This window comes from Watersipora subatra, chromosome 1 (assembly GCF_963576615.1).
Source record: "Watersipora subatra chromosome 1, tzWatSuba1.1, whole genome shotgun sequence".
NCBI lineage: Eukaryota > Metazoa > Bryozoa > Gymnolaemata > Cheilostomatida > Watersiporidae > Watersipora > Watersipora subatra.
In genome coordinates this window covers 33,016,402-33,026,862 of record NC_088708.1, presented here as the reverse complement: position 1 = coordinate 33,026,862, position 10,461 = coordinate 33,016,402, and the positions used below count along the sequence as shown (strand labels likewise).

At 35.2% G+C, this 10,461-nt stretch overlaps 1 protein-coding gene across 6 annotated transcripts in view; it reads left to right on the top strand.

Annotated features, from left to right (window-relative positions):
- The first annotated feature begins 5,409 nt into the window (after positions 1-5,409).
- LOC137385462 (kinesin-like protein KIF21A) overlaps positions 5,410-10,461 on the top strand; it is a 64,229-nt gene continuing 59,177 nt past the window's right edge. For all 6 annotated transcript variants that reach the window (XM_068071932.1, XM_068071929.1, XM_068071931.1 and 3 more), the window contains exon 1: positions 5,410-5,542. The gene's annotated coding sequence lies outside the window, so the exon portion shown is untranslated. The remainder of the gene's footprint in view (positions 5,543-10,461) is intronic.

The following is a 10,461-nucleotide window of genomic DNA, read 5'->3' as shown; positions in this document are numbered from 1 at the left end:
GTGTTGGGAAAGCTTTCCAGTCATCCATACAAGGCATGAACATGTTGCGTTTGCTAGGTATATCAAAGAACCCATGGCCTGTCTGTAAGAGTAGTCCTTCACAAGCTTATGTTCTACATTTCTTGTTTTCTGCAGTTGTAGATTATTTTCAGCTGCCATTTTCACAGGGTTGCAATTTGCCATGTTCAAAGTGTTCAGTAAGGTGTCTATGTAGCGTTCTTGTGACATGGTGTATTGGTTTCCCTGTCTGCTGAAATCTATTCCAAGGAACCATTTTATTGTTCCTCTCTCTGTTGTCATTGTTGAATTTCTGTTGCAGCATCGACCTAGTTTGGATGATTCTGTTGCCGCCTTGATAGCAAAGAAGAATGTCATCAGCCCAGAAAAGGATAATAATATTGGCAGTTTGGTCAACAGAGTCTTCTTTCCAGTACAGTTAAGAGTTTCCAGCGCCATGAAACACGTTTCTAGGAAACACGTTTTTAGGAAACACGTTAGTGTGTGGTACCAGTTACCTCTGCTTTGCTTGAGGCTACATATAGATTTGTTGAAGCAACAAGAAAGGTTTTCTGTTACTGTTCTCTTCATATCCTTCAGGTTGTGGCAGGTAGATTCCTTTATCAATCGGTGTGTTTAGGTACGCTCCCTTGATATCTAGTGGATGTATTTTTATGTTGTCGTTTGCTGTTTTCTGTAACAGTAGTCTGATGTGAATTGATGGTAAATCGATGTACATCTGATGTAAATAAATGATGTAAATATGGATCGCACTGTATGTTTCATCGTAGTTAATTAATTGTATTTATTAGTATTGTTTTGCTACATTTCTAGTTTCATGTGAAAGTTCATCTAGGATTTTGCCCTGTTTGAGAGTACACACTCATCTACCCTTAGTCTCTGTACTATCTTTACGTAGCGGCTATATGGATCAGGGGCTTGAATCACATAGGAAGTTGATTTCTTTGTCCATAGCTCTCCTACGGGTTTACCTATCTTTTGACTTTATATACAGCTTCCTAATAAGACTGTGATTATAGTGTTATTTTCACCTTTTTTATTGCAGGATCTTGTGGACTTGTCTTTATTGCATCACTTGCGCTCTTTTCGTGGACTTTTGCGGTATGATGTTGATTGTGTCATAGCTGCACATTTGTACAGGTTCTTGAGGTATGACTGGCACTTATTGCATCACTCGTACGATTTAGTGCAGATTCTTCTGGTTTGCCGTTTCTTTATGTGACAATCTTTCTATTAGAGGTATAAGGGAGCTTCGAGCCTTTGTGTTGACACCGAGATATGTGCTGCTCTGTCTGCGGTCACTGAGCTTCGACTCATTCACCTCTGAGTAGAATGTGCACTCTGATCCAAAGTTCAGAACCTTCCTCATGTTAGGTTGGGTGCCGGTAAATAACTTAAAAGTCTTTTCGGTCTGTTTTAGATAGCTTCGGTTTCTTAGATATTTGGTGGAGTTGACAGTAAAACTTCAAAAGGTCTTGAGGAGATCTGAGTCTTTGATGAGACATTGCACTGTATCCATAACTGTGTCCTCTCTGACTCAGTGAGGTTAAAGTTGGTCAGAGCTACTTTGAACTCTGAAAGCATTTGGTTTTTTCAAGTTGAGTTCAAGGGCTACCACAAAAGGCTGATATGATGTCGATAGTCCACTCATGATCTATTACTAAATTGTCACTGATATTTTTTCCCAGCAGACTTCAGGTACGTCTAATAATTTTTGGCACGAATCAGGTAGTCTGTGATGTTTTCTGTCTTATTCATTTTTACAGTTGTAAGCTGTTCATAGAATGTCAGTTTTCTGTGTGCCAGCATAATGCTCCTTCAGAAATTTGATGAGATTTTGATTCCTTTGATTCCCAACAGAGAGAAGTCCCTTTTTGAAGCCACTGGTCCCATAACCAGTTGAATAATTTGCCACTGTGTGCATTATTGTGTAAGGTAAGTGTATGAGTTGCTTAGCTTCGATGTCTGTATATGTTAGGCAACATGAATGATAGCATTGAGTAAACTTTTATTTAGATGAAAAATGATTGTCTACAGGCAAAACTGAAAACATCAGAGAATAAAAATACATCAATTTATGTTAATATATTTTTATGATTTCGTAAATTGTCCCGTGATTGTCACACGGTTGTCACGTAATCAGCGATAAGATTGCATGATTGTTTCTCAACAAATTTTAGTCACATAGGTAATCATATCCAAAGGATAACTCCAACATTTAAGTATATACATAAATTGGATGAAAATCACTTTACTGAACACTGTATGTATTACATATATATGCTTGCGTTAAAGTCTTAAAACTGTTCAAACATTTATTGCTCCAGTTGTATGTTTGTAACTAAACAAACGCAATAGTGACAAGGGGCAACCAATCGTGAATTAAACTATTATAATGATGATGGATGAGCTTAAAAAGAAATAAAAAGCATCAGTCAGTAATCAATTAATCAAAGTAAACATTCAATTATGTCAATTTTGTTGATTTACTTAATATATTCAGAAATGTTCAGGTTCAAAGTGAGAGGTGGTGATCGAGATATCCAGTGGAGCCTCTACTTACAAAAGACTCTACGTACAAAATTTTCCAGTTACAAAATACTTTTTGGCATAAGTTTTGCTTCAACTAATAAAGAATGTTTTTAAATAGTAAAGGCCTATCGTACTTTGGCAAGTTTGCTAGTTTCGTATTTTGACCCGTTTGTTTGTTTTGTATTTTGCCCCATTTACTTCTATGGGGTTTGTCGTACAACATGCCTGCCTTTGTTTCATTTGCTAGCGAAAGTCAGTAAGCGAAAGTGTGTAATTTTCGTTCCCTCTATAATTTGGAGTTATGTCACATGAACGGTAGGATGACTAGTTTTTAACAATTCAAGTTCTGCAGTTTTTATGATGACCATTTTTTCAGTTTATAGCAAAAGTAATTTTTTTAACTTACTGTCTTGAAGCATTTATTCTGAGCAAAACACAACCAAGACAACACTCACTTCCTCTGACCATTGTTCCCCTACTCCCCGAGATCGTTGCTTAGCCTAGTCTAGACGGTCAACCCGAAAGGTTAACAAACATCATTTTTAGTTTTAAATCGTTGTTTCTCTGATCTTTTTCATGTGCACTTTATCTGTTCATTATGTGCTAATATAATATTATAATTCTAACATGTATTTATTATAATTTATACAAATATCTTGTCCAAGTTTTATTGGTGCTTGAAATGAGTTAGGGCATAGGCCTACCTGACAAGTTTCAACTCAATATTGGAAAGCAAACATAAGTGATCCCATTTTTTCAACTAAATTCAGGAGTTGTACTACCTTGAAGATCAAGAACAAATGTTACAATTTATATTTAACAGATTCTTTTGATGAAGCCTGAAAGTACTGCCTTGTATGAAAACAAATTTGTTGATCCGTTTGACATTAGGCGTGCTTTAGTTGAAGTTTTCCAAATGTTCGCAAGCCGTTTCAACAACTGGTAACAAACTCTTACCTACTGCATGCTGCGATTCCAATGGCTTTCATGCCCCTATGGAAAAAATGTAAAATCTCACCACAGAGGAGATTACCTGGTTGTACAAATATCATCAGGATGCATGGATAGTTTTGATCTTACGGCCACCGCCAAGCTGATCTTGTTACCTATCATAAAAGCATACGTAAAACAATCTAGAAGGCTGATAAAACTTACTAAATAGATAATTAAGCTGACTAAATGTAGCACTAGGCAACTAAATTTTTATTTCATCATACACAAGCTTCATCATGAGGCAGAGCTTGGCGCGGTCTCCACAAAGTTTGTTGCACATCGCGCTTCTGCTGGAGCAGCATTTAGAGGGAGAAAATCTAAAGAACATCATTTTAAAAGATTGTATACAAGTTGTTAAGGAAAAGAACTGAATGGAATTGCCTCTCCTGGTGTTGTTGATGGTGTTTGTAGCTACAAACACCAACAAGAACACCTGGAGAGGCAATTCCACCACCCATTCAACGAAAGTCACCTGAAGAGTGCACCAGCACGAAACAGACCTGTCGAGACCCCAGAGTAAAACATCAATCTGGAAGAAAGATAAGTAACATTAACCTATTCCAAAACTCTAGTAGTTCGTTATATATATAAGATATATATACATGCACGTGTATACGTGTGTATATACAGGTATATATACATATACACACTATATATTGCTCAAAGTATGTCGTATGTGTGTATGCATTCCGGCTATAGATCTTAAAATAAAGAATTCACACCAAAGAAGATTTGATCTCAGACCCTCCCATTCATCAGTCCGGTGCCACACCATTTGGGCCGCAGAGATTGATTTTTTGCCAGCTGATATATGTCGCTATATGAGAGCACACACTCAACGGCTTTGCATACGACGCAGGGTCATAGCATAATGTCACAAGAAGCTGTTGGCTCTCATTATTAGGCTTACTCAAAAATTTCCATTGGCAATGTGCCAGGCTAATAGCAAGTGGCAAGCAACTCTCATTCTCATTGTTTATAAGCAGATTTTTACTACCCGGGCAACGCCAGATAGCACAGCTAGTACATATATCTCTGCTTGTGCTGTCACTCTGTAAAGCTGTTTTGCTTTGTAGAGTATTTTATTTGTAATTGCTGTAGTGTGTTATTCTCTTGTATATGTGGTGGTGATGATCACTAATAATCTTCATTCAGTAAATCGATGGTGCTATTTTACGTGAAGTTATTAATTGTAGTGGTCAGACAACTCTCCTGCTTGCTGAGTCTTAGGTATTCACATCTTATCAGCTGAGATGGTTAGATAAATGTTTGATGATGATATTTCCCATGATTGATATTTTCAGCAGCATTGTAATTGTCCTATATCTTCGTGCTTGCTTGTTGATGTATTGCAGTGTTTGCTCTGCTGTTTTGCAGCAATTGTGGTTTCTATAATTTCACTATTTTTCTTAACTTGTCAGTCATCATGAGTTTCCAATTCAGACACTACTTAGGTTCTTAAACTGCTAAAGATTGCTCATAGCATACGTTATACAAGCAGCTGCAAGCCATTTGTCACCTTTAGGTTTCGGGTAGCGCCTTTTCGTCTAGGATGCGACGATTTCGTCTAATTCTGCAGCTTAGACCAACATTGTCGCCTTTACGTTTGTCGCCCTACTGTACAACTACGCGTAATAGACACATCTATGGTTTAAAGTAACATTACGTACTGTTTGTATGAGGGCATAGCTATAATAAACCCGAGTTTATTATACATGTACAGTATCTATGTACGTATGTAATTGTAAAAGCCAAGTCTTGCTGATGGTCAACTGAATCGTTCGCGCCTCTCATAATCGACCCGACTGGATTTGTAGCAAGCAGTTGCTTCTAGATATCGTTACCCAGCTCTACGAAGCTGTTAGTTAGCGATATCTGAACGTGTTTACTTTTGGTGTTTTTGTTGTACAGCTTTTTATATACATGCTGTATATGGTAAAGATGTCGTAACATCACTTCCAAAGTTCTGAGATATACGTATCGTTGTAATACTACCAAGGTAAGCCTAAAAGTAGCGTTTGCACAGAAAATCTAAGCTCAGCTTGCGATCTAAGCTTCGCTTGTGAAATGAACGTTATTGTATACGGCCGTATCAGCTAGAAAGGGCCAAGAAACTTTTAGACTTTAATTTTTGATAGTTTTGCTAAAAATTGGCTCACTTCTTACGAGCTGGAGGTATGACGAACATCATCTATAATCGTTTGCTTGATGCTCCAGAAAAGGAAATATTCCTAGCTTGGACAAATAAAAGAAAACATTCGTGTAGTGTTTTTAAATATCTCTCTGTTGTGCTTGTAATGGCGCAGATCATGCGAACTTAAGCACCAGAAAATAAGCATTAACACTATCCAAATGATGATTTTATGTAAGTCATGTATAAGCTTAAATAATTCATTGTGTCGAATGTATAGACAAGAGGAAAGTTTAATAACTTAAAATACGGCCAATGAGTGTTTTTCATCAAGTGCTACTAATAGATTCCTACAGTGCAAAACAAAAAACTCCTCATTTAAAAGAAAGCTTATGGAGTTGTATATCAGATGCAGGTCACCTTTATTGAACATTTTGTCACTGTGCAGGTCACTGTGCTGTGTGTTTCTAACTTGTGCAGTTGAAAATGTTGTCAAAATATATGCCTATTAGCTGAAAAACTTTGGGTGCTTTTCGCCTTAAATTTATTGTCTCTATCCTTGTTGATGTATCTATATATTGATCCATCTGTTAGTTTGCATATATATATATCAATGTCAAATATACTTGGGCTCTTTCCAAAACCCGTATTATGAGTTTCGTTTGTAGACTTTTAGATGTACCAAAAATAACCAGTTTAAGTATAGTAGAGAAAAAAAACTAATTACAGAAACACCAAGTGTTTTTGTAACATACTTCAGTATTTTTTGAATTAAATTATCTAAAATTTGTCCATTCACAATCCGCATTTATAAAAGCAGGGCATGCATTGGTAGGTTTTAAACAGATGGCAATTTTTGAAATTTTTATTTTATGCGAAGGTAGAACTTGTAACCAGTGTGATTCTGTAACCAGCTTAACCACTGCTCGGAAGTTGATGTGGAACATTAAATATGGCACAGACGTTTTCAGTATTTGTGGAATTTGCTTTAACCTTGTGTTGTAATTATCTGCCATGCTGGTAACCACAACATGTAGCGTGGAGACTGGATGAGGAAAATGTGTTGGGATGACGGCTAGCAGAAGCGCGTTTGCCTCAGGTTCATGCATGCATTAGCGTTGACGTCTGAATTCATACATATGTGTTATGCCCAAAAAACTGGCCTCTTCATTTTACAGCTTTGTGATGGAATTGTGAGTGTTTTTGCTTCTAAAGCTAGTTTTTGTTCAAGGTTTGTTAGCGTTTTGTCCAAAAATTAGCAAAGATGTGTAGTAGTCCCAACATATTCTTAAATGCTAAAAAACTCTTTTGTAATCATAGAAGTCAACTATTGCATTAAAAATGGCTACAATACAGAAGCTTATCTTATCTTTAATAATTATCAAAATCACAATTAACACTAGTTATAGACAGTTAAACAATTAATTAAAACAAACTATATTCTAATTGCAAACACCGTGGCTTTCTAACCAAAAGCCATTACAATATTTACGTGAACAGTAACTTACTTTGTTAGCTGATGAAATTGCAAAGAAATTGACTAGGAAGAAATTCTATGATGTTTACTCTCTATAAAGCCATAACATTTTAAATTCTTTTCAACTAGGTATGAGATGGATTTTAGCTTTTAGCTATAATTAAATGGTTAGCATAGGCGCCTGTGCCATTTGTCCTCAGTATTGCCTAATTTAACATTATCCAGAACACAAAACATTTGTTCCATGTTTCAGCAAAGCCATTGATAAGTTTTTGGAATTTTTCAAGAATGATAGTTTCTTAGGTTTTATATTGGAACATTTTAAAAAGGACTTTTCAGTAAATAGTAATTGAATCGAAAAGCAATTGAGTAGAATTTTCAACTAAGCTTCATTATGTGATTTGAGTATCTAACTCTATTAATTCAAATGTGTCAATCTAAAATCGTCTGTGAGAATTGACCGACAAGTTTTGATCTAGAGTAAGGTTGACTATTTTACGTATATATATGGTTAGATGCAAGGCCAAAATTAAGCATTAAAGTTAACATTTGCTGTAGTTTCTAAACTGCTTTCGGTTTTTAACTGTTATATACAGTAGTTCCCAGCTTGCCAGCTGCGTGGATAATTGTAGCTCTCTTTGATTTTTTACTGTGTTGTCATGGCAGTGTAGCAATGCTAGTGTCAAAATTACAGCAAGTATTTTCTGCGGAACTTTAATTTTTTGGATTCAAAATAAACATAATTTAGTTTTGCGAACTGTAGTATTTAACTTCGTGATCTTTGCTTCAATATAATCATAGTAACCATAATAGTCATGATAACCTCACTAAGAACACGCACACTAAGTCTAGGTGAACTTTCTTGTCCTTATTTAGGGAACAGAATTTTTACATTTACTGAAACTGCATTCTGAGCAAGTTCAATATAATGGTGCACTAACTAATTTTCAAATATGGAAGCCTTCTTCCTTACAGTATTTCATATTAGTCATATATGACATAACTCCTTACGGTATTACATGTTGGTCATATATGACTCTTCCTTCCTTACAGTATTTCATACTGGTCCTATATGACAGTCCTTTCTTACAGTATTTCATATTGTTCATATATGACAACACTCCTAACAGTATTTCATGTTGGTCATATATGACTCCTCTTTCCTTACCGTATTTCATATCAGTCATATATGACAGTCCTTTCTTACAGTATTTTATATTAGTCATATATGACATCACTCCTTACAGTATTTCATTGTTGGTCATATATGACTCCTCCTTCCTTACCGTATTTCATATTATTCATATGTGACATCACTCCTTACAGTATTTCATGTTGGTCATATATGACTCCTCATACTATTTCATACTGGTCATATATGACAATTCTCTTCCTCATAGAATTTCATCTTGGCTGTGTATGATAGTCCTTCTTTAAAGTATTTCATTTTGGTCATATGTATACGAGTCCTGCCTTGCAGTATTTCATATTGGTCATATATGACGACCCTCCTCCTTTGTGTAGCTTCCTGTTAAGGCCTGCCTACACGTACCGTCAAAATCTCTTTGTATAGCCTATACATTGTCGATGTGTTTTTCTGGAATGAACATATTGGTCTAGGTTTGTAGAGCTAAAAGCAACACATCTGTGATTGGCTAGAATACCTGGTAACAATCTCGATTCCATTTTATTCATTTTAAATGCAAACTAGTTCGATTTAAAATTTGCTTTTGCACGATGAATACACCATTGTATCATACAAACAGCTATTTATATGTGGGCAAAAATGTTCTTGATTTTAACATATATATAAAAACTATTAGTATCGATTAAGACTTTTCAAATTACTCTTTAAGTACATATATACCTTTTTCTATAATTTGATACATACCGTGAACCTAAAGTATTTTTGTACTTGGCTGTTTTCATTGTTAACATGTTGGATAGTTTTCTTGAGCAAAATATAGCATTACAAATACCTGCACAAATCTTATTGCAATAACAAATTGTTAAGGATCTATTAAATAATAAATATGATGGTGATACTTCACTACTGGAAAATCCAGTAAGGATGTCATGACCGAGGCTAATTCTCTTTGGTCTGTTTACTGGAAAACCTCTATTTGAACGCCATGGCACTCTATTTTTAAACCTGTCTCTTAGAGTGGCTCTTTATTAGAGGTGATATTCAAATAAAGGGTGGCATTGTATTTTTTTAAACATTTCATCAGAATATTGAAAAGATTTGTTTAACTCTTTCACAGGCGAATCGAATGTCACCAATATTTTGCACTCTCCTTCGCGAGGTGCAACATTAACCCTTGTGGATGCAGAAAAATGTGTAAACTTGTCCAACTGATTCCAACTTGTGTAGATCTTTCAATAAATATGCATGGGGAAGCTGATACATGTCTCTACGAGTTGATATCTATTGCTTGCAATCAACCTACGATGATCTTATAGCCTGCGTTGCAATTTGTTGGAGCTTTAAAGTTTTTAATTTCATTTTAAATTTGAAGGTATATTTTCATTTTATAACTTTATTTAACAAGGTTGCATAAAAATTCATTGCACTCATCGATATGTTTACTACAGTTTGCAGCCACAACCGACTTTTTATGTGCAATAGAACAGGAGTTCCGAGCGTCGATCCATTGTAAGCTGAGTTCAGACTACCACAATCATGCAATCAAATAATATGCGATAAATCTGCAAATTTATAAGTTTGGTAATAACAACCTATTAAATGCTACAAATATATATATTTAAGAACAAGAGACATAAACAAACCATAATTATAATATAAGCAGAAACAAAAATTAACATTTTAAAACAAATATTAACTTTTTTTTAAATATTAGCATTATTTGCTCGGCCAGTTACATTATGATTGTTCCTTGTGTTTGAAACCATTTCATATGTTTCTGGTTGTTCAATGCTTTCCATAATGTCTTCTGACCTCAACCTGTCTTCTGTACAGTTGAGCTAGTCGATATTAGCGGCCAAACAATTTTTTAGCAGAGCAAAGCTTTTACACGATGTCATTTTATATAGAAACTTCTAAAGCAAATAAAGAGAAACCGCGTGTAATCAAAATAACTTCAAAATGCTTGCCTCAAAATATGTATTAGCATAATTTCCATCGTAAATTCGAAAACATTTTCCCCACATACATTGAAGTATCAAGACTGCATTAAAAAAAAACTACTATTAGCAGGTGCAGCTACTGATTATTTCTATGTTGTTGCAATCAAGGTATTTAAAGGTTTACTCGCAACAAAGTTCACATTACAGTTATTTGGTATCAAAA